The sequence below is a fragment of the Monodelphis domestica genome, chromosome 1, assembly GCF_027887165.1.
Source record: "Monodelphis domestica isolate mMonDom1 chromosome 1, mMonDom1.pri, whole genome shotgun sequence".
In the NCBI taxonomy this organism is placed as follows: domain Eukaryota; kingdom Metazoa; phylum Chordata; class Mammalia; order Didelphimorphia; family Didelphidae; genus Monodelphis; species Monodelphis domestica.
The window spans coordinates 279,010,939-279,036,647 of NC_077227.1; the positions used below are offsets into that span (position 1 = coordinate 279,010,939).

Sequence of the window (25,709 nt, forward strand, 5' to 3'; positions counted from 1 at the left end):
CTACCTATGTAGAAGGAAAAATTGCAGAGAACACAATCGCTGACATAATAGAAAGAGACTTGAATTTGACTCAGAGCTAGGTTGGAATTGAGAACATTGGGCATATAAGTCTCTATACCTCCAGCCTTCAGTTTTCAGTTTTCTTCAGTTTTATGTAAGGGTGGAGTTGAAACCACTCCATCTCTTTTTAACCTTGACATCGCACAAGAATCTTGTTCATATAGGCCAAAGAAATTCAGCCATGCCCCAGAGGTCATCTGTAAATTATCAAGAATCAGATTTCAGTGCCTGCCCTTTGGCCCAGCCATACCACCGTTGGGTTTATACGCCAAAGAGATAATAAGGGAAAAGACTTGTACCAAAATATTTATAGCCACACTTTGTGGTGGCAAAAAAATTGGAAAAATGAGGGGGTGCCCTTTGATGGGAATAGTTGAACAAATTGTGGTATCTGGTGGTGATGGAATACTATTGTACCGAAAAGAATAATGAACTGGTGGAATTCCATGTGAACTGGAATGACCTCCAGGAATTGATGCAGAGTGAGAGGAGCAGAACCAGAACCTTATTATACACAGAGACTGATCCACTGTGGTGCAATTGAATGTAATGGACTTCTCTACTAGCTGCAATGCAATGATTCAGGACAATTCTGAGGGACTTAAGAGAAAGAACTGTGGGAACAGAAATGCAGAAGAAAAACATGATCAATCACGTAGTTCGATGGGGATATGATTAGCATTTTTATGTTAAAGGATCACTCTACTGCAAATATGAATAACATGGAAATAGTGAACAATGAACAATGATACATGTATAACCCAGTGGAATTGTTGTCAGCTCTGGGACTAGAGAGGGGAAAGGGGGAAGGGATGATGAATCATGTAACCATAGAAAAATATTCTAAATTTTAAAAAAAAGGGAAAAAAATCAGATTTCAGGTAGATTCTCTGAGAAGGACCTGCCTAGGGAGGAATAAGAGGTGCTCATCTTTGGCCTAGCTCTGCTTCCCCACATTGGGATAGATTTAGCCTTTGTAGGTATAGATTTCATCCTTGACCCATCAATATATACTCTGAGCCATTATTTGACCATGTTCATTTTAATGAAATTAACCAAACTGGTCCTCCATCTCAGAATTCTAAAACCTTTTCTTCCTTTACTCATCTTAGAATGATTTAGCTTGTATTTGCTATTGCAGGTGAAACAGGAAACTAATTAACAGCTGTTGTCTGTCTGTGTATTTATATTAAATATTTGTAAAATCAAACTACTTTCACATGTTGAATGCTATGTTAGAATCCATGAAAGCCAAAAAATTGTGAAAGCATTGTCTTGCATATTCTAATTACAACAAAATTACTTGCCCAGAAAAAAAAAGGATGTTAACATAATAATAAATAGACAAATTCAAATATAAAAAAGCAACAAAGACTCTGAATTGAAAAAGCATTAAAAACAAGTCAGCCTTATTAAAATTCCAAATATTTGATGATTTGGAGATGTGTGCCCTTCCCAAAGCTTAGTTATTCACTGTAACAGCAGCAATCACATCTATCTTTAATAATAGCTAAAAATAGCAAATAGCATTTATATGGAACCATAGGATTCACAAGTGCTTTATAAATATTATTTTACTTGATCCTCACAACAACCCTGGTTGTTAATTATCCCCAATACACAGAAGAAAAAACCAAGACAAAGATGAAATTACTTGCCTAGGATCCATGTCTGAAACTGGATTTGTTAACTTGGGCCTTCTTGACTCCAGACTCAATTCTTTATCCACTGAGGCCACCTAGCTGCCAAGAATCTTTTTACATATTTGCAATATATGTATTTTTTCCTGCTGTTAAGATTCTTTAGTTTTTGACTAAGCTAGAACTTAGAGAAGATATATTGCCAGCTCTCCATCTCCCAAATTAGATGCAAATTTACTGCTTTTGAAGAGGAAAGCCCTTTTTATAGGGGCAGATATCTACAGGAAATAAGGACAATGATATAATCAAAAGAGAAGTACCTCAGACTTTAAGATTGACTCAGTCTTTCCTCTTCTTGGTTTAAAGAAAATTTAGTTGTATTTATGTAACTGTCTCAGTATTCTCTACTCAAGAACTTTTTTTTAATGGAAAAGTGACTAGTGTATTGTGTTTCTCATATAGAATACAATTTATGATTTTGAAATATTTTGAGACATTTTGAGATAACATCTTCCTTTCTATGAACTAAAAGTCTAGCAGTTATCATGGTAAAGTTTGTGTGAGCAATAACTTTTTTTTTAACTCCTTTCTCCTCTCTCTGAAAAGCTCTGAAAGGAGCTCCTCCTTTTGTTCCTGCCTCCACCCTGCTCCTCCAGGCCTAACGCATATGGCTCTAGTTACAGCAGTAGTTTGCCCTTTAGTCTAGGGGATAATTTTTCCCAGGTTTCTGCTATTTTAGGAGCTTATAAAAACTAATAAAACTCATAACCATAACATCCTTTTATAGTTATAGCTCTGTAAAACCTAGTATGGGAGAAACCCAAATGTTTTGGAGAGAGGTTTGAATCATTAAGTTGGTTAAATTCTGTGAATTTTTAGCTCCTCACTGGACTCCTCCATTTGTACACCTTTTATGCATCAAATATACCAACATTTGTCAGAACGCCTTATGGTAGAAGCAGCTAGATAGCATGGGAGTAGAGTTACAGCACCAGGGCTGGGATTGGAAGGACCTGGGTTCAAACCTGGCCTCAGATACTTAACTATGTGACCCCATTTAGCCCCAATTGCCAAGGCCTTGTGGTTTTTCTGCCTTAAAATCTATTCTAAGAAAGAAGGTAAGAGCTTTTAAAAATATGTTATAGTCAATCATAGGTTTTATGTTAAGGGAAAATGCTTTCAAAACCACTAAGGTCATAAATTATGAACAAGATTAAAAAGAAAAAAACAGGAAAAATTTCTATTTGCAGGTAGTGATAAAGTTAAGGGGGTGGGGGGAATTGAAGCACTTCACAGGTTTCAGTCTTCTCTTGTAGAAAACTCAGTCATCTCTCTCGCAGAAAACAACAGAAGCAGCTTGCCTTGGCTTTCTTTACAGCCACCTTAATATTGTAGCCTTAATCTTACTTTTTCTTTTTTTTTTTCATTTTGCCAATTACATGTAATAATAATTTTCAACATGCATTTTCCAAAATTTTAAGATCCAAACTGTCTCCCTCTCTCTGACTCAGAGATGATAAGCAATTTGTATTATCATTGAAAACACACCTCCATATTGGTCATTGTTGTAAGAACACTCTTACACAATCCATACCCCAAAATAAAACTGTAAATATACTCATATGAAAGATAGCACACTTTGATCTATATTCAATTTCAACAGTTCTTTCTCTGGAGGTAGATAGCATTCTTTGTCCTAAGAACTTTAGAATTTTCCCAGATCTTTGTATTGCTGAGAATAGTGAAGTTGTCACAGTTGATCATCATATTACTATTACTGTGTATAATGTTCTCCTGGTTCTGCTTATTTTGCTCTGCATTAGTTCATGTAGATCTTTCCAACTTTTTCTAAAATCATACTGCTTTATCATTTCTTGTGCTATAAGATAGCACAATAGTATTCCATCATCAACATATTCTACAGATTGTTCAACCATTCCCCAATTCATGAACATCCTGATAATTTCCAATTCTTTGCCACCATAAAAAGAGCTGCTCTAAATTATTTTTGTACAAACAGGTCCTTTCCCCCTTTTTTTAAATCTCTTTGGGATACAGACCCAGCGGTATATAAAGGCTATGCTCAATTTTATGGCCCTAGGGGCATAGTTCCAAATTGCCCTCCAGAATGCTTGGAGCATTTCACAACTCTGTCAGCAATGCATTAATGTCCTAGTTTTGCCAAATTCCCGCCAACATTTCTCATTTTCCTTTACTACCATATTGGCCAATCTGATATGTGTGAGATGGGACTTCAGAGTTGTTTTAATTTTCATTTCTCTAATCAAGAATATTTTAGAATACTTTTTCATATGATTATTGATAGCTTTAATTTCTTCATCTGAAAACTGCTTATTTATATCCTTTGAGCATTTGTCAATTGGTAATGGCTTGTCTTATAAATTTGATTTAGTTCTTTATAGATTTGAGAAATTAAACCTTTTTCAGAAAATTAGTTACAAAACTTTTTTCCTAGTTTGTTGTTTCTCTTCTAATTTTGGTTACATTGATTTTGTTTGTACAAAAGCTTTTTCTTTTAATATAATCAAAATTATTCATTTTATATCTTATAATGCTTTCTCTGTTTTTTGGTATATAAGTTATATAAATATATAAAATAAATATAATACATATAAATTTATAGAAGTATAAATTTATTTATGAACTATAAACATATATATAAATATATAAATTCTTCTCTTCTCCAAAGATCTGCCAGGTAGACTATTCTATGTTCCCCTCATTTATTTATGGTATAACTCATATAGCTTTACTCATTCTTCAAAGCAGTCATGTTTTGCCCATCTGCATCACATACCTTCTTCATCTGAGTTTCCTTCCTATGTATTTTTCCCTCTATTGCAGTTCCTTTTATCTAAAAAAAAAAAAACATTCACTATTGCAGAACTTCAACTCTTTGTGGTAAGATCTCTAAGCAGGAAGACAATACTTCACCACCCAGGCTGAGATTTCCAGAAGTCCATGCAGCTATTCTAAAACCTCTTTCTGACTTTCAAGGAACTGGTCTTAATATCAGGCTATATTCACATAGATCTTTTATGATTCTGATGAATAGACAATAATCCTTTCAGAAGCTATTTCTTTTTTTTTTTTTTAACCCTTACCTTCTGTCTTGAAGTCAATACTGTGTATTGGCTCCAAGGCAGAAGAGTGGTAAGGGCTAGGCAATGGGGGTCAAGTGACTTGCCCAGGGTCACACAGCTGAGAAGTGTCTGAGGTCAGATTTGAACCTAGGACCTCCCATCTCTAGGCCTGGCTCTCATTCCACCGAGCTACCCAGCTGCCCCCTAGCTATTTCTTTTTAAATGAGTTGTCTCACACCAAAGTGAATCCAGATATTACTGTAAGGGGCTGGTATAGTTTGCCTCTAACCAGGATTGTGAAATGCCTTAGGTAGCCCAGTTCAGCTCCAACTCATCACTAATAGAGAGAATTATCAGAAAAAGAGTCATTGTGAAATTACCTTTAAGGACACGTTGAAGTGTGAAGTGAAGTGCCAAACTCTTAGTCACCCCACCTCACAAAGATGTCATCCTTAACTACTCACTTGTATGCCCTCAATTCCAATCTATTGCAAAGACCTTTTAATTTTATCCTCATAACACTTCTCTCCTCTGATAGTGCTACCACCTTGATGCTAAAGCAGGTCTGACCATGTTACACTACCACACACACATACAGAGACTCTCTATCCTTTCCAAAATTAAATAGAGAATCTTCTTTTGTTCAAAGCCCTTTATAATAATCTGACCCCATCCTATCTTTCCATTCTTATACCTTGAAGCTGTCCCATAATCTTTGATATCCAATGACATCAGCCACCTTGCTATTCCTCAAACAAGAGGCAGCCCTAAATAAGGGCACAGGCTGTCCCCCATTCCTCATCTGTTCCCTCTCATCTCCATCTCCTGGCTTCCCTGGCTTCTTTCAAGTCCCAGCTAAAAATCCCACCTTCTCCAGGAAGACTTTCCTGATGCCTCTTAATTCGTGTGCCTTCCCTCTATTGATTATTTCCAATTCTCCTTGAGAACAAGACTAACCTTTCATCTCCCTTTGTATCCCCCAGCACTTAACACAGTGCCGGACAGGTAGAAGATGCTTAATGTTGTGAAAAACTAATATAAAATTTGGATATTTTTGTGAAATAATTTTCACTTTATCCCTCCAAGAACAGTCTGATTCTAAGGTTAGACTGAAACAGTTTTTTCCTCTCAGCTGTGAAAGAGGGTAAAACAATTAGAGGCAAGGCTGACCAGCCATAGTGAACCTCCAATAGGAAGTCATCAAGCTCTGCTTGGAACTGATCCAGCCATGTGGCAGGGAGAAAATGGCATGTTGGCAGCCTCATTCCATGGCCAAAGACCTGCCACTACCTGTGATGAAGTAATAAAGGAGTTGAGGTCTTTAAGTTGAGGTCCTTCCTTAAGTCAACAGGAGGAACTGAGTGGTGAGGTCTGTATAGGTACCTGTGCAAGAGGAGTTCAGCTTCTTTTGCTCTCTTGTGTGCCTGTTCAGATTGTGGAGGAAGTCAACTGGCCAATGAGGATGCCTTGAGCAGTCAATTGCTAAGTTATTTTAGAATAAATACCTCACCTTGAGAATTTCAGTCATTACAATGATTATTGATTGAGTAGAAAGGGACAGATGTTCACAATTTTCAAAAAACGGAAGAGTTGGATCAGAAAACCATAAGCCAGTGTGCTTGACTTCTATTCCTCCAAAAGGATGTTTAGGAGCAGCGAGGCGGCTCACTGAATAGAGTGCCAGACCAGAAGTCAAGATTCAAATCTGGCCTCAGACACATCCTTGCTGTATGACCCTGAACAATTGATTTGACCTCCCCAATTGCCTCAACCTTACTGCTCTTCTACCTTAGAATCCATACTTTTAATAATTCTAAGGTAAGGATTTAATTTAAATTTTTTTTCTAAAACCATTTAGAAGACCAAAAGTTAATCACAAATAATCAACATGGCTTCATCAAGAACTGGTCATGCCAGATTAAAATCCATTTCCTTTTTTGACAATACTGACTGATAAATGAAAATTTGATAGAAATAATTTACATGAATTTTAGCCGAAACTTTTGGAAGTCTCTTGTGCAATTCTTGTGGACATGATAGGGAAATGATACAGAACTTACAACTGCTAAATCCAAAGAATGATTGATCCTCATCAATGGCTCAATGTTAGCTTGGAAAAAAGTTTCTACTAGAGTAGCCTAAGGATCTCTGCTTGGCCATATGTCATTTAAGCTTTCTGTCAAAGTGTAATAGCTATACATTAGGCTTCCAGCAACATTGCTTTATAGCCTGGAGCAAGTCTTCCCTATATTTCCTTAAGTAGGACATGCTAGTGGGGTTTGCAAAATCTAGATCTTTCCTTTGCTCCTCAGTTGGCCAACTAATTAAGTTATCAGTCCTGGTCTTTTCAAGGAATTGGCGTTGCTCATGGGGACTGAACAGTTCAGACAGGAGAAACTCTACATCTTCAAAGTCTGGGTCAAAGATCCTAAAAGCACATTTCAGTTCTTTCTGCTTCTTAAAAGGTTGCTCTATGAATTTTGGAAAACGTCTTTTCAGGGATTCAAGTTCCTGTGATGTAAACTGCCTATGCACTTTAGATTGTAATACACCAGCTGAACTTGATAGCTTGGTGACCTCTTTTAGTGGACAAATTTTTCCAGTTCACTATCAGAGTTGGTGTCCTTGTCACTTTCATTTCCCTTAGCATTGACCTTTGATTTCTTTGACTTTCTTTCTTTTTCTTTGGGTGCACTCTCTGCCTGGCCATTGTTATTAATCTTATCTAGCCCTTTTTCCTTGAGCAATTCCTCAAATAAATTCTTAATAATGTTTTCCAGGTTATTATCTACCACCAGTATCTGTTCTGCCTTTTTGGGGATCACAAATCTATATATCTTCTTCAAATAGGTCAAAGTCTGAATGGCTGCCATAGAGATGATGTACACTTAAGTTAAAATCTGCCAGAGTATAGGTTCAGTCTGAAATGGCAACTGCAGTATAAACATGATTTTGTTGTCAATATAATCCAGAGAATCAAAAATCATGTGGGTCATTTTTCTATAGAGTATATTGTAAACCCAAAATCCAGTAATGGCTGCCATCACCACAGCTCCACAGAGAATTTGCTTAAACATCTTTTCTTTTTCTTTTTCCTAAGGGATTGTGTAGTTCAGTCATTTTAGGGGTGCCAATCTGTAATAGATAGATACTTGAGAGTGTATATTTGATGGATTCTCTAGATGACTAATGGATCAAGGTTTGTCCACCCTCCTCCCTATTCCTCCCTCTTCAGAAGCCTTTCAGCTTCCCTTCCCTCCCTTTCTTCTGTGAACTATGAAATTTCAGAGGAAATACTCTTTTCTCTTCTTTTCTCAAGTAAGGGTTTATTTGAGGAAGACAGGACAAGGGTGGAGGATAAGGTAAGAGGAGTGGGATATCCCTATTCTCTACAGGGAGCCTTGGTTAGGAGGATATTAAGGGAAATGGCAATCAGTCACTATTGTGAAACAGTCAGTCAGAAAGATATGAGGACTACTGTCTTTTCTTCTTCTTTCTGCCTTTCAAATCAGCCAGCCAGCCACCACCATCAGCCAGAAGCCAAAAGCCCAGAAGCCAAAAGCCCCGTTCAGCCATTGTCTTGACTCCAACTGTCTCCCAGTCACATTCCAAATGGAATCTTCATTTTCACTGACAGATGATGTCCTTTGCATGCATGCCTCTTTGACAAAAGATGAGAATAAAGGCATAGATATCGTGTTTATCCAATTTGTATATGGCACAAAACTAGGAGAGAGATATATTATTGGGTCCAATATAGTAAAATGAAATTTAATAGAGATAATTGCCAAGTATTTTACCTGAGGATTTTTTAAAAATCAGATCTACAAAGAGATGATAGGCCAGTGGCTTATTCAAGAAAGCTCTGATACTTTAAATGTACTACAGTCAGTGTGAGGCAATAGTGTCACTTAGATCTTTGCCCACATCAAGGGAAGCATAAAGTCCAGGAATAGAGAGGCAATAGGACTGTTGTACTCTACTCTGGCCTTAGGACATGTAATTCAAACATGTTTCTTTTTGTTGATTTTACATGATCAGGAAACAAGTATTAACCAAATAATTGCTAACATTTTTAAAGTACCTTAAGGGTTGCCAGGTACTTGATCCTTAAAACAATCTTAGGAAGTAAGTAATACAAATGTTGTTATTCTTATTTTACAGAGAAGTTGTCATTTTTCCAGAGTCACACAGCTAGGAATTACCAGATACAGGATCTGAGCCATAGTCATCTTCCAGATTCCAAGGTCATCTTTTTTTCCAGTATAACTATGCCATGTTTAGGAAGGGCATTGGTTTAGATGCCATGTTTTAGAAAGGGCATTGATGACCTACCTGACAGTATATAGAGAAAGACAGCCAGGATGAGGAAAACCTTCAGGTTTTACCATATGAGGATTACTAAAGGAAGTAGAAAAATTCCTTTTTGAGAAGAAAAGACTTGCTGGGACCGGACAGAAGGGAGGGAAACATTATTGCTGACTCCAGTTGTTTGAAAGACTATATTATAAAAGAGGTTCAAACTGGTTGTGCTTGGTGTGAAAGGGCAGAATTAGATAAAAATAGGTAGAAATTGCAAAGAGGAATATAAAAATTTGACTTGAGAAAAAAACTTCCCAGCAGTTAGAGCTATCCAGAACTGGACTGGACTACCTCAGGCTGGATTAGGTATCATTCTACATGTTTTAAATCAAAGATTGGTTGAACATTTGGGGGAGATACTGTTAGTGGGATTCTTATTCAGGCACAGATTAAACCAAATGGCTTCTTGGATCTCATCCAATTCTGAGATTCCATTCCTTTGCCCTATTTCCTGCACTCAATTAACCTAGCTAATTTCCCTAGCTGCCTTGGAGTAGCTGGGTCTAATCCAGCATAGGCCAGGAGTCCAATATAAAATCAGAGCCTTGGGCTTGTTGCAGAGCAGACCTAAGCTAAGTATTAACCTAGCCTTACTTCCAAATGAGTCCAATTTGGAGCAGAAGTCTGGATCTGCCCTAGTTGAAGGCCATATCTGTGCACTCAGGCCACCACTCAAGTGGCCTTAAAAGTTTTCCCCACTAAGCACTTATCCTCTTGACATTTAACACTATTTCAATTCAGATGTGGGAAGGCTTCACATATCAGTACTTCCTAGGAATCATCTAACTGTAAATGGGCAAGGAATTAGTAGTACTGTAGGTATCAAGATTGATGTTATAGTGGAAATCCTTGGAAAATTAGTCATTTAAAATGCAAGCAGAATTAAAACTCATCTTAAATGAAAGGAACTAGAGACTTAACTTCCTTGTATAGACTCAGAACAGATTGTGATTTTATAAAGATCGTTTAAAAGTCCCTCTAGTGGCAGTGGTGAGAAAATATCTCACAGATAAAAGATTTTTCTTTGTAGAATTATGGTTTCTATCATAAATTCCTTTACTTTATCAAAAAATCTTAGCCACATATATATTGAAGTACTTTAAGCCAAAAGTTTTTCACTACATATATTATATATGGCTTTGACTGAATGTTTTCTACAAAAATGTAAATCTATATACAATTAATATATAGTTATTATATACCATTTCAAATTTTTATTCTGTCATGGAAATAAATTTGATATTTAGCTCTTTGCTTTCATATAGCTGGAAAAAAATACATTTTTAAGAAGATATGTCTTCTTAGTTATACTGCTATATCCATGATTATAATCTGATCCCTTCCAACCCTTTATTTCTTTTATTTATCGCATCATTTTTCTTCTTCTCTTAGCCCATGGAGTTATATTCAATCAAACATATTCATTAATTAGCAATATACATCAGAATAGCCTAAAAATGAACATTGATTTTATTCTGTAAAACTACACTAAAATATTATATATATGTAAATATATAGAATAGCCAGATCCCTCAGCCAGAAGCCTTAGACCTGTGTTGGCGAACCTATGACACATGTGTTATAGGGGGCTGTTCCCTTACCCCCTCCACCATGTCTGAGGAATTTCCCACATGACCCACCTCTGTGCCCAGCAACACTTCCTCCCTCCCCTGTCTGGGATAAGGGGGCAGCTCACATGCATCATGAAGGTTGCAGTTTGGGCACTCGGTCTCTAAAAGGTTCACCATCACTGCCTTAGACAGTTGTCATACAGAGAACTCCATTAGGATTTTCCAAGGGACCATGTGCAGGTGTTTGAAATAGCTAAGAAGGATACAAGTAGGAGAGCCTATGCTTGAAAAGATTATACAATTTATGATTGTTCTTAAATTGTTTTTGTTCAATTAATTAATCAAAAAGTATTAAGTACTATAAAGGTAAAAATTAATGGTTGGAAAATAATTTTATGAAATTATGTGGTTGCCAATATTTATTATTTCTTGATTCAGAAATTTATATACAAAATAGAGAGGAAACAATAAAGTAGAGAAATGTGAAGGGGATAGAAAAGTTATCTATCCTATCTTAATCCAGGTAGAGATTATTCAGCTTTCAACCAGGAAGGCCAGTAAGGAGTAATCACCTGGCCTCCTAAGATGGAAGCTAGACTCTCCAGAAACTAGGAAAGGAGTCAACCTTTCACTCACTCCACAAAGTAGTCCAGGAGTCAGAGTCCACGGTGAAGTCAAGCTCCAAACCCACAATCCAAGCTGCAGTCTCCAGCTAAGTTCCCTCAAAAACTCTCCAGACAGGAGACTATTTCCACAAGACTGACTCAAGTTGCAGGATTCATGGCTTTTTATGGTGATTTCTTATCCCTGCCCCTCTTCACAGGGGCCAATCACAGTTTTCAAATTGTCTAGCACTGCCTAGGGGACAGTGTTTGTGGGAACTAGTTCTCATCTTCTGGAAAGGCGAAGGTTTCGCTGATTCTTGGCTGATTGAGTTTCTGAGGGTGTAAACTCTGATCATAGGATTCACTAATTTGGGACTGAGTTAAAAGGGTTGTGATATGGAAATCACTTTAAAAGACTGATATATATATTAATTTAAGGTCGCCAAGGAATTCAGCTATGTAATTCCTAAACGAAAACTCAAGTCAGCAGTCAACCTTTTTATGGTGTTTTAATTACAAACAGGAGGAAGAAACGTATTAGAAGGAGAGACAGAGAGGGAAAGGGGAGAGAAGGAAATAGGGCTTAAATACCCACCCTGCTTAAGCTGAGCCAAAGGCCCAAGGCCCTGGATAGCTGAGGCAAAGAAAAGAGATCAGTCCCTATCACTCACATGACCAAAATGGAGAAACAGTCTCAGGGCTCCTCCACACCAAGCACCAGGCTCCAACCACCTTCACTCCTTCCACACAAGAAGTTCCCAGAACTCCTGAGCTGTCCTCTACCTCACTTCCTGTGTCTCACCTGTGCCAATGGTGACTCTAGCTTAACCCAGGACCGCCCAAAGGTCTGTCCCCTTTGCACATGTCTGTTGAAGGCCATATTCTCAAATAATTAAATCTTGAGCTTTGCTGCAGCCCTTCCTGATCTTGTTACCCTGAGTAGGGTGGAGATTGTAGTTTCCAAGACCTGATTCTGTTATTGCAAGTATCTCTATTGCTATTGATCAGGAAATAGCTAAATCCCATATTCTAAAGAATGGTCTGAATAGGGTTGAGTAGTTTTGAAATTCACAATCCCCCCCTGAGGCCCAAGGAAGGCTAATCTCTCCCATGGGTCTTGTAAACATACTAGCTATGAAATTACAATAGTTAGAGATAAGGGAAAAATAGGAGAGATAGAGAGAGACAGCAAAACCAATGTTTTGCTGGGCATATTGACAAAAGCCAATTAGGGGGCAGTCCCCTTTGGCAGAAGAGTGTACATTCAAAATAAATTCAATCAACCTTCAGTTCAAGCAACCACACCCCAAGGTTCATTCTTGATATTGATGTAATGTAGGTTTTCTGGCATCTTTCTGCAACAGTTCATTCTCTGGATTTAGGAGTTAGCAAGCTTCTTCCTTGAAGATTGTGACAAGGAAATCACTTTAAAAGACTGATATATATTAATTTAAGGTCGCCAAGGAATTCAGCTATGTAATTCCTTAATGAAAACTCAAGTCAGCAGTCAACCTTTTATGGGGTTTAATTACAAACAGGAGGAAGAAAGGTATGAGAGAGAGAGAGAGAGAGAGAGAGAGAGAGAGAGAATGGAATAGGGCTTAAATACCCCCTCTGTTTAGGCTGGGCCAAAAGGCCCAAGCCCTTAGATAACTGAGGCAAAGAAAAGAGATCAGTCTCTATCACTCACGTGACCAAAATGAAGAAACAGTCTCAGGGGCCTCCACCTCCAGCTTCCTTCAGAGTAAGCTTCTCAGAGCACAACCTCTCAGAGCAAAACCTCTCCAACCCTCCTAGTCCTCAGACCCCGCTATCCCTAAGGAAACCATCCAAGTTCCCTCCCCTCAGTTCCCACATCTACCAATCACTGTCCATGTCTTCCTGTGCCAATGGCAGCTCTAGCTTAACCCAGGACTACCCAGAGGTCTGTGGCTTTGCACATGTCTGTTGAAGGTCACATTCTCAAACAATTAAATCCTGATCCTTTGCTGCAGCCCTTCCTAAATCCTGCTACCCTGAGTAGGGTGGAGATTGGAAGTTCCAAGACCTGGTTCTGTCATTCCAAGTATCTCCATTGTATCAATTCCAAAATCAATCATGACTCAAAGAACTTCCTGTTCTATGCCTAAGCATAGGTCAAAGCCCTTTCCACTGTTCAGCAAAAGGTTTCTGTCCCAAAGTAATCCTAAGTAGGGAGGAGAAGGACCCTCCCATGCCAAGGGGGGGGCTCACATTCCAATAGACTATCAGTAGGAAATTTTTCAAGTATGAAATTTCCCAATGGTGAAATTTCCAACATTTATAAGTCCAAGAAATTTTAAGGTTTACAAGATGTTTCTCCAACAAAAAAAAAAAAACTTTTCAAAATCTTGGAGTTTTATTAAAATACAATACCCCCTGAAGTGGGTGTTAAAAAAAATCCAGTTCAGCTCAGGATGCATTGTTGAGTTATGGGGGTGTATGAGTCAGTTATTAAAAGAATTCAAAAACAATAAAAACAAAACAAACAAAAAACAAAAATATATACAGGGAAAAAATTTGGAAGAAAGTAAAACTTTTGGGAGAAAGGGAAGAAAAAAATTCAAAATCAGAATCAAAATACTAAAATCTATGTATAAAATATTGAGTAAACAAGAATAACTTCATAATAGGCCCTTGTAAAGGTACAATTTAAAGTAATTTCTATCCCACAAGTCTGTAGGACAGAATGCAGTAATATTTCACTTACTCATTTGCAGCCAAGACTACAGGAAGTTGTCATATTATAAGAAGGAAAGGAACTAGAATTCTATTTTGATAGGGAAGAGTCATTCCCTGGTCTGACTTTTTTCATTCTCAAGGATATAGGGAGCCAGCATGATAGTCAAATTTTTGTACTTGTATGAGTATTTCATAAAGAGTGTAGATACAAGGAAGTCCTACGACTTAACGTATGTTAAGCATCGCAACCTCAAGTCCACATTACTATTTCCTGTGTGCTCTTTTGGCACTATTCAGGTTAAGTCTGTGCTCCTTGTTTTTATCCCATTTCCTGGAATCAGACACAAACATTAATCATAGTCCCATAACATTTTATCAATACATGGCAGGTTCCCACAGGGTGGAACTACCTAAGTAAGTGTCTTGTGAGTTCTCTCTATACCTTGCTAACCTCTCGCCTGGTAAGGTGTTCAATCTTTTGTTGATTCAATTCAAAAGTAGACAAAGGAAAGTTAATCCTGTCTTCACAATCTAAGTAGGGGTACTTAAGTTAGTGCTAACTCAAAATAGAAAAAGGTAATAAAAGATTCCCTTTCACAAGTGTAAACTCTGAGAGAATACAGAATTCTCTTTTATAGTACCTGCTATGTGCCATACAGTGAAAGACACTATAGATTCAAAGACAAAAAGTTAAACTGTTCCTGCTCTCAAGAGACTCACATTGTTGGGAGACCCCCAATCAAGTACAGAAAAAATGTACAGAGAAAAAATACAAAATGAAGACAATGGGATTTTCTGGGCAAGGATACTGGAGTGGTTTACCATTTCCTTCTCCAGTTCATTTGACAGATAAGGAAATTGAGGCAAATAGATTAAGTTAGTTGCTCAGAGTCACATAGCTAAGAAGTGTCTGAGGCCACATTTGAATACCTGGAAAATGAGACTTCCTTATTCCTAGCCCAGCCCACTGCTCCAACTAACTATCACTGGAAAGATAGCTTAAGGCAAAATTTTAAGGATTTAAAAGCTAAATACATTCATTTATATTTTATGCTAAAGGGAGTAGGGAGCCACTGAAATCTTAAGAAGGAAAATGACATGACCAGACCGGTACAAAAATCATTTTAGCAGCCGAGTAGAGAATAAACTAGAGCATGGAAATATGTAAGGCAGGAACACCAATTTCAGGACCCAAGGTGGAAGATGATAAAGGCCTGAACTAAAGTAATAGGTGCATTGAATGAAGGAAAAGGGAGACATGCAAAAAACATTGTGAAATAGAAATGGCAAACGCTGGCAACTTATTAGATATGGGAGGCAAGAGATAGTCAGAAGTAAAGGATAATCCTGAGGTTATGAACCTAGAGCCTAGTAGAATGGTGGTGCCCTTCTCAGAAACAAGTAAATTCAGTTGGTTTGGGAGTAAAGATAATGAGTTCTATCATACATATGTCAAGTTTAAGATATTAATGGAGCATCCACTTTGAAATGTATAAGCTGTAAATGTGTGACAAGTGATTAGGATAGAGACTTGAGAAAGATTTATAGATCTAAAGACATCTGCCTAGAAAGGATTATTTAAACTATGGGTGTTTGTAAGATCACCAAATAAGAGAGGACCCAGGACAGAGTGTTGAAGAACTCCCACAGTCAGGAGGTTTGATAGGGATGATCATCCAGAGAATTAGCTCGCAGGGAGATATAACCTAGTGATTACTTCTGTAGGTTTACAGTTCCTGCTTCCTCAAGCAGCCACAACTACATTAGGGAAGCTGTTTTTTTCCACTATATCATAGAAAGGACCATGGGGCCTTTTCATTTGAGATAGCGGATTGTCTTGCTTTTCTTTTGTTATCCCCAGAGTTTAGCATAATGCGTTAGATATAAGAATTGCTTAATAAGATGTTCATTCATTCATGACAAGCAAGCAAAAGTTGCTGTCAGACAAGTGGAAGAGGAGTATCACAAAAACCCAGAGAAAAGAATAGTCAGAAGGAAAGGGAACTTTCCTCATTGATCCCTTGAAGTCTATCAAACATTTTTATTCTTTATCCTCTCTTCCTTTTTTTCCCCAACAATGATCTCACACATAAAATCACACAAGAGAACAATAGAATCATAAGGATCAAAAGAATGGAATTAAGGAAGAGCAAATCACAGACACAAGTAATGCATTGACCATTTTGTTGCGTATATATTTTGGGACACTCAGACAGAAGTACACATTAAATCCTTGTCTAGGGGCAGCTCAGTGGATAGAGAGTCACACCTGGAGATGGGAGGTCCAAATTTGGCCTCAGACGCTTCCTAGCCTTCTGACTCTGGGCAAGTCACAACCCCAATTACCTAATACTTACCAATCTTTTGCCTTGAAACCGATACTTATATTGATTCTAAGACAGAAGGTAAGGGCTTATTGTTCATTTTTTTTTTTAGTTAACTGTCCAAACGTGAGGAAAATCCCTTTTAGTTTAGTTCTATTAAAATTGAAATGCTGACCCAGTAAGTTGCTTAACTCAGTAGTCCTGGAAACTATGGAAAATAAAAGCACTGTTCAAAAAATTAATGTTTTTGTGACAACATCGGTCAGCCTATCCCAGAACCTTTACTTGCAAAGATTAATACTTTAATAATATCCATGTTACTGCTGCCATTCTCATTGGCTCAAAGTGACCTTGAGCCACTTTGGTTGGAGCCAACATAGGTCATAAATTTCATAATAAAACATAGTTAATGTCACATTGTTCTGACAGGACATTATTATACTTTAATACTAATATTCATTTTTCATTCACCTTTAACCACTCCCACACCATGTTCCAAATGATATTTTTTATAATTTTTTCCATCTCCTCCAGAGGTCAGCCATTTGGCTAGGATAAATAGTAGCATGATTCAGCAAAGGAAGAAACCCAGAACTGTTTTGTGCCCTTATTGAGTAACTTAGAGTATCCACAATAATATAATGTTACTCACCTTTGTCAGTTTATTCCCTGGGACAAAAAAAAAGACATTGATGAGAAATCTGTTGAAAATAATTACTATGAAATTACTATGAAAATATTACTATGTTAGTATTGCCAATATTGGTGCAAATTTCTCTCAAATGTTTCCCTGATTTTGTAATAAGTCCTTGAGGTAAATTGTGAAATTTCTGTTATGTATATTTATGCATACACACATGTAGTACACCAATACATACACGTACATATAGTACACATAAAGCTCTAGCTCCATTTGGCTGAGGCCATAGAAGCTGATGGTTTGCTCGGGTTCACTGTGATAAGGTTCCCTGATTTCTCAGCAAGAGAACTGTGTAGAGCAGAGAAGTAAAGGAAATACCCATCCATAATAGGAATCAGGCATAGCTTAGGACCTTTTATTCCCACAAAGGAGCAATGAGAGCCTTAGAGGGCACCACACACATGACAAATTCATTATCCCTGGAGCAGTAGGATGTCTCAGTAGACAGAGCACCAGGGCTTGAATAAAGTAGATCTGGGTTCAAATTTGGCTTCAGACAATTGCTAGCTGTGAGACCCTGGTCAAGTCACTTAACCTTTTTTGACTCAGTTTCCTCATATGTCAAAGGAACTGGAGAAAGAAATGGCAAACCACTCCAACATCTTTGCCAACAAAACTCCAGAGAGGGTCACAAAGAGTAGGACACAACTGAAACACAACCACAAAAACAGAGGCCTTCTTCAGAGAAAACAAGACACAAGAAGGAAGTCGCCCTGTCTCCCTGCAAAGCTGCCTGCATCTTCCCTGACACCCTTTACCCCCTTTCTGGATTGTTTTCTCTCATTGGAACGTAAACTCTGCGAGGGCAAAGAAAAGTCCTTCCTTGTATCTGTATCCCAGCCATTTGTGTAGTACAGAGTAGTTAATCATCCTTCATTTCCTTCCTCCTTCCCATAAGCCATCGTTAGTCATTTTATATTATCAATGTCCTGTTCTGTGACTTTCAGTGATATGGTATCACCAGCAGGACTTAAGAATCTAAAAGACGAGCATTTGGGGTAGAAAGCAGTTAGAAATGAATCAAAGTATCACAATTTTCCTGAATGTAAATGAGGCAAATCTCTTCCTATCTGATTGTAGTCTTCCACAGCTTGTCCATCCGTGATGCCTGTTTAAAATCTGTACATGGAAAATCACCATCCAGTTACATTTCCGGATCTGGGCATTTGTGCATTTTCCATCTCGTTTTCACAACATGGACAGTTTCAAACGAATATTGGCTTCATTGAGGGGTCTTTGGAATGTTCCAGGGCTCAGGTCAGTCAACACTACATCACACATGAACAGGAACATTTGGAGAACTTCACTGTCTGTGAGGAAGCCTCTTTTTAGGCTCTTTGCAAGACATCTTCCATTTTGCTAATGCACATCTGATTTCAATTCAACTCCACAGGTATTTGTTAGGTATGTACTGTGTGTGCAAAGCCCTATTATCATATAGGCTCTGGAGATAAACAGACAAAAAGGGAACAGTTCCTAGTCCTAATGAGTTTACATTTGGTTGGAGGAATACAAAATGTATTTACAGATAAATTAATATAAAACATGTAAGAAATTTCAAGAAGGAAAGAGCTTAATGACGGAGGGGATCAGGGAAAGGCTGCACAGAGGAGAGGATACTTCTGCTATACTTTGAAGAAAGCTTGGATCCTAAGAGGCTATAAAAATATTGAAGTATATTCCAGACAACAAAAACTACCCATCTTTTGTGCCTTATTTGCTGTTGATTGTTGGGGTGAGGAAGAAGAACCATTTAATCTTTTAAGATTTTTAACATGACTTGGTAAACATTTTTTTTCCCATTTGTTTCAGTCATGTTTGACTCTTTGTGGCCCCCTTTTGGGGAGTTTTCTTGGCAAAGATACTGGAGTGGTTTGCCATTTCCTTCTTCAGCTCATTTTATAGATGAGGAAACTGAGGGAAACAGGGTCACATAACTAGTAAGTGTCTAAAGTCAGATTTGAGCTCAGGTCTCCCTGACTCTAGACCTAGTGTACTCTATCCACTGTGCCACCTGCCAAAAGAGTTATTTATACAGAATTTTGTTTCATTGAATCAAACTTTTTTTAAAATTTAAGAACAGGCAGCAAGATTTTATATTCTCTCTACTTTTCAATGATATAGGGCTATAATGTTACCTGGCACAGAAAATCAGGAGAGAGAGCAACTGGGTGGCTCCGTGGATTGAGAGCCAGGCCTAGAGACAGGAGGTCTTGGGTTCAACTCTACCCTCAGACACTTTCCAGCTGTGTGACCCTGTAAAAGTCAAACCCCCCTGCCCAGCCCTTACCTCTTTTCTGCCTTGGAACCAATACACAGTATTGGTTCTAAAATGGAAGGTAAAGGCTTAAAAAAAAATCTGTAGAAAGCTGCAAATTCCATCCATAGAAAATTTTGATTTATATAAAGACTCTGTTCATGAAGACATTTTAGAGATTAGAAAGTTGACCTATGATCATTGTTTTCATCTGGTTCTTATTGGTTATTGTATTGTCTATTACCTTTTTCATTATTTTGGAATTTTACCTTCTTCTAGGAACCCTATTTTTGTTTTTAAACCCTGAGTGGTACAGCTGGGCATTTGGGTCACACCACTGAGAGCTGTCTGAGATCAGATCTGAATTCAGGCCCTCCCGATTCCAGGCCTGCTGCTGTGTAACTGAGCTGAACCACATCACTGCCCCTCCACAAGCTGTCTTTGTTTGTCTCACCAGCACAAAGTTCTTTCAGATATGCTTGGTCAGTCAGGTGCTCTCCCCAGCCTTTGAGGTTTTATTTCCACTACTATTTCCTCCCATTATAGTGTGGAAAAAGAACATTCATCCTCTCGTTTTAGGTTTCTGGTCTCTCAGAGGTATTTTCTTTATGTATATTAACAAATGTTGCTCCTTGGAGGGAGATTCAAAAGGCAGCACTAGCTCTCTTCATTGAAACTCTGGCTGCCTGAGCAAGGTCTGCAGATGTTTGTTGGTACCCTGGGTGGGGAGATCCATTCCACAACTGACCATGGATGACCCATACCCGGGATCTGAGCAAACACCCGCTGACCCCATCTATCCTGGGTTTTTCTTGTACATAGTAAAGGTTAATTGATCAATGAAACACAGTAAGACATTACCAACATTAAATACAGTCATAAAAAAGTACGTTGTGTGTCATCATACAGTGATGTACAAAAGTTCTTCCCCCCTTATCCTTGGGGGATCAATTCTAAGACCCCAGGGGGTACCTGAAACTGTAGACAGTCCTCGCTTTAACCCCTGTGTGGACTTCACTGTATAGTGTTGTTCATGGCCTCCTGCTCCTCCACTCCACGTGGAAGCTGCTGCTGCCCTGCAGACCCCTCCTGCCTCCCTCTTTCCCCTCCAGTGGCCACAGGAGACCTGAAACCCTGGAAAAAGAAACAGTGCATGACAGAGGGGGGGACACTTCTATATTTAGAAGTACACACAATTCTTCCTTCAAATTTTAACAAGGGATTAGAGTTCAGGGAACAGTTGCTGATTTAGCAAACAAAAGAATAGTTTGCATGTCCTGGAGAAACAGCTCCCAAGTCAAGTCAAGGAATGGAGAAAGGATTGCTTTTAATTGGATTAGCCAAAGGGATTTCTGTGCTTGTCCAGGCACCACCATAATTCTGGATTTAGGGAGTGCTGAGCTCTTCCCCAAACATTGACTTACTTTACCTTCAGCAATTGGTGAAGCCTTTAAAATGGATATTACAATTTTCAGGATAGGACAGTGGCTTCTTGGTATTTGATTAAGTACTGACAAGGTTTATTTCATTCAGATGAGTTCAAAGTATACCAAGTAAAAATTATTTCCTCATATTTCTATTAAAGGAAATGGGGAGGGTGTAGCTAGGTAGCTCAGTGGATAGACTGCCAGGCCCAGAGTTGGGAGGTCCTGGGTTCAAACCTAACCTAATATGTCCTAACCGTGTGACCTTGGACAAGTCACTTAAACCCATTACCTAGCTCTTACTGCTCTTCTGCCTTAGAACCAATACAAAGTATTGACACTAATATAGAAGGTAAAGGTTTGGTGTTTTTGTTTTTTGTTTGTTTGTTTGTTTGTTTGTTTATTTTAAGAAAATGGGGGAGGGGGCAACTGGGTGACTCAGTGAATTGAGAGCCAGGCCTAGAAACAGGAGGTCCTGGGTTCAACTCTGGCCTCAGATACTTCCTAGCTGTATGACCTTGGGCAAGTTACTTAACTCCCATTGCCTAGCCCTTACTGCTTTTCTGCCTTGGAACCAATACCTAGTATTGATTCTAAGATGGAAGGTGAGGGTTTAAAAAAAGGAAATGAGGGAGAAGAATGGAGTCTTAATATGTTTCTATATTCCTCCCCATTTTTGCTCAGCACAAAACAGTATAAAGCATAATTGATGTTTATTCATCTAAAAGGCCATTTTATACCTGCTAATCTATGGGGACATATTTCTCACACTTCATTATAAATAAGGATTTCTCTTCTTTTTACTTAAAATACACTAGATACACCAAAACAATAAAATAATGAAAAAAACTATTACATATGCTCTAACAATATACCAAATCGCATACTATGTTTAAGAGCACAGCCTTGAATAGCAGGTTATATGAGCTGGGGTACAGAGTGGAGCCAGTGTTCAAATGTACCTAAATCTCCAGCCCTTTAATTTACTGGAGTGGCCAGAAGGCTATTAAGATCAATGTAACTATTTGGGATCAAAGTGGTCCCATTTCAAGGTAATTGAAACTTTAAAATTACAGTCTACTGGTCAAATGACCAGGAGACAGTCTCTGATCCCTTTAGTCACAGTTATAACAAAATTGATATTCTGATTGTTCAATAGAGTCACAATTATGGAGAATATACAAATGTTATTGTGTTCTCTTCTCTATTTTTTTTTTGGCCTACTTTGACTGGATGATTATAAAGGCCAGAAAATTCCCTATTCTCTACCAAGTACTGGAATTTTTCCAGGAGCACTTACAACTAGATTTGACTCTCTCAGGTACTAGATTTCCCCCGCATCTTGGATTTCCAAAAGGATTAAGCATCTGAAAGAGCCTGTCCAATACTAAATGTATTGTATCCTCCCCAGGGTCCTTATATCAGGGCCCAGACTCTCGCCATTGCCAATTTGTCTCTAGAATTCCTTATGTATTTCTTGAGTGATAGAAATTGTTTTTCTATTGTCAAATAAGGTACTTCACTTTTAAAATTCAGCATTTCTTCAGGTAGTATACATAGCTCTACAGATATAGCAATTTGTTTCTCTTGCTGTTTTCTTAGATCGCCAGGTATAAAAATTCTTTAAAATGTGTTATATAATCTTGACAATCTGACTTTTTCTCTTTTTTTTTATATTGCTTTTTAGTTGGCCCTTGCCAGAGATTACCATAGCAGACACAAAATTTAAGACCTTGTGTTGATCCCTCCCTATTTAAGAGAAAAGTTTCTAGTTCCATCTTGCTTGTGTTGAAAAGTCAAAAAATTGAGTCACTTTTTATGGCCTCTAGATGAATTCATGTTTGTTGTTACCATAATTACATTTTTAAATTTTCTCTGAGATAATCTTTATACGGTTCTTATTTTCCTTTAAATAAACTTCAAGTCTATACTGTGTCCATGTAAACTACCTTAATTTCTTTTTCATTCTTTTTCCAATTCTTAACACTGGTTTCTTAATTTTCCAAATTGGAAGGAAGTGAGGGAGACAGTGTGGTTCCCCAGTAATAATAATGGAAAAATTATCCTAGTAACTCATCCAGAAGATACATTCTAAACTGTCCTTACCATCACTACCAGATTAATTTTGTTTAAATATAGATAAAATATTTTCATTTTTATTTAATTTACTTTTTATTTAAACATTTAAAGATTAAAAATTTAATTAATCACATATCTTCCCCCAGAAAAAAAATCTCCCATGATTTTCCATTACCCATTCACTAAAGAACTGATTCATCACCTTGACATTTAAATTGTTCTACATCCCATGTCTGTCTTGCCTCTCTAATCATACCCTATTTCTGTCTGTCATGAATCTTTCACTCTAGCCAGCTCTGTCTTAAACTGAACATATATTAAAGGTCTACTATGTGTCAAGCACTGTGCAAAATGTTGGGAATAAAAACGGAAGTGAAGGAACTCTTGATCTCAAGGAACCTTTTGTTTTATCAAGAGAAGCTGGGAATATGCATAGTATAACATAGCTATAAGGCTCTTGGGGGCAAAAATGGTACTAAGCTGATAAGATGATGGAATTGAGTCTTGAAGGAGACTAAGGATTTAAGAACTCTGGATGAAATACATTCCAGATAAAGTCATAAACACATTAATATTTATAAACAAGGGAACAGGGATGAGGGGAGGACAGTATGCTTTCACAGTGGAATATCGTATACAAGGAACAGAGAGACCTGCTTGCAAAAGAGTTCATTTTTCATTGGAGTTTACTGAGACAAGCAGTGACGTGGTCAGATTTATAGTTTGGAAAAAATCAATCTGGCAGCTATGTGGAATATGGATTTGAGTGAGAATAAGCTTGAGGGAGGGAGGTCAGTAAGTGGAAGTGTTAGGGCAAAGGGTGATGAAGACCTGAATTAGAGTCCTAGTTTTCTGATAAAAAGAATGGAATCCATGGAAGCGATCTTGTGAAGGCAGAAAGGACAAGATTTAGCAATCAAAAAAAAATTTTTTTAATAATTTTTTTAATTTTTTTATTTATTTATAAGCCTTCTCTCTTCTCCCCATGTCATAGAAGGCATCATCTGAGACATTTATTTTTTTTTAAATAAAAGTTTGTCACTTTTTTTTTGCAGACTATAAAACATTTCTAGATTAGCTATGTTGCAAAAGAAAGAAAGAAAAAGTATGCTTCAGGCTACCCTCAAAGTTCATCATTCTTTCTGGAGACAGATAGCATTTTTCATGTCCTGGATCATTGTTCAGCAAACATTTTTTAAGTGCCTACTTAATGTGATAAGCACTGGGGATACAAAGAGCCACAAAAGACAGCCCTTCCCCTCAAAGAGCTCACAGTCTATTGGGGGAGACAACAAATGATTAGATATGTGAGAAAAATGAAAAAATGAAGAGCTGAGGGTGACTAGAGGAATGAGTGAGTGACTAGAGTATAGGGGTTGGGTTGGGAGGAAATCAACAAGCATTTATTAATTACCTACTATGTGCCAGGCTCTGTGCTAAGCACTGAGAACTCAAATACAAAGAATAGAACTCCCTAATCCCAAAGATTTTACATTCCATCCTGAGGGTGGGGGGAGGAAACAAGGATATACAGAATTAAGAGAAAGAATATAAGTGGAAGTTAGTAACAAGGGAAAGAACAATATCAGTGATGGTTCAAGAAGGGATTCATAGAGAAGGTGGTAGCTAAATTGAAACTTGAAAGAAGATCCAGTTGGGGGTGGAGTGTGGCTATATGGCTCTGGATTGAGAACCAGGCAGGAGGTCCTGGGTTCAAATCTAGCCCTGCATGCTTCCAAGCTGTGTGACCCTGGACAAGGCACTTAATCCCCACTGCCTAGCCCTTACTATTTTTCTGCCTTGGAACCAACACACAGCACTGATTCTAAGAAGTTTAAAAATAAGACAGAAAGTGATTCTGCATTCCAGGCATAGTAGACAGCCAGTAGGAATAGACAGAGGCACAGTAGAGACAGGAACAGAGTGCAGAGTGTGAGGACCCCTAAGAAGACCAGCCTGGCTAGACTAGGGGACATAATGTGGACTGGGGACAAGGATGAAAAGGTCTACTGGATCCAGGATGGGAAGAAGTTTAAAGGCTAATAAACAGAAAAATCCATATTTGATCCTGACGACAAAAGGAAGTGATTTAAGGGAAACCATTTGAGGCACTGTGTACAGTCTCCCAACTAGAGTAGGGAAGAGACATGTGGAAGGGAAAAACAACGAAGAGCCTTTTGCAGTGATCACTCTCCAAGTGGAGAGTGACAAGAGCCTGAACTGGGCTAGTTGACTGTGTGAACTGAGAGAAAGACATGTATAGGAGAGATGACCTCAAGCTAGAAATGTCAACACTTGACATTGGCTATATACTGTGAAAGTGTGAGGAGGCAAGGACCTGGGAGATTAGAAGAAAAGTGGGGCCTTTAACAAAAATAGGGGTGTTTAGAAGAAGTGGTAAAATTTAATGAGTTCTGGCAGTCAGTGTCAGAGGACTGAAATTGAAAGGAAAAACTAAGGTCGGATCTATAGATTCTGCAGTCCTTTGCTTAGGAATGATAATTAAGCCCAGGAGAGACTGGATGATTATGAAGGAAATCTTCTGGAGGAGACAGAAGAGGATAGGAGATAATTTATAGAGGGGTTGGCCTTGACAAGAAGAGCCACCTCATTCATTATCAGACTGTAGGAGAAAGAAGAAAATAGTCGGTAAAGATGTCACATAGTTTTGAAATATGGAGAAGAGTAGAAGAAAGATGCTGAATAGCCTCCATTTTCTCAGTAAGGTCAGAGGCAAGGACCTCAGCTGAGAATTGGCACTGAGAGAGGGATGAGAGGCTAGAAAAGAGAAGATTTGGAATAGTTTCCATGGACTGGAGGAATAAAAGGAAAGATAATGAGTCTTGTTTGAGTCATGTTGTTTGAGATGCCTGTGGGATATCC

The 25,709-nt window shown here is 38.1% G+C and overlaps 1 protein-coding gene across 12 annotated transcripts in view; it reads left to right on the forward strand.

Annotated features, from left to right (window-relative positions):
- GPHN (gephyrin) overlaps positions 1–25,709 on the forward strand; it is an 852,406-nt gene that overhangs the window by 771,648 nt on the left and 55,049 nt on the right. The window lies entirely within an intron of this gene.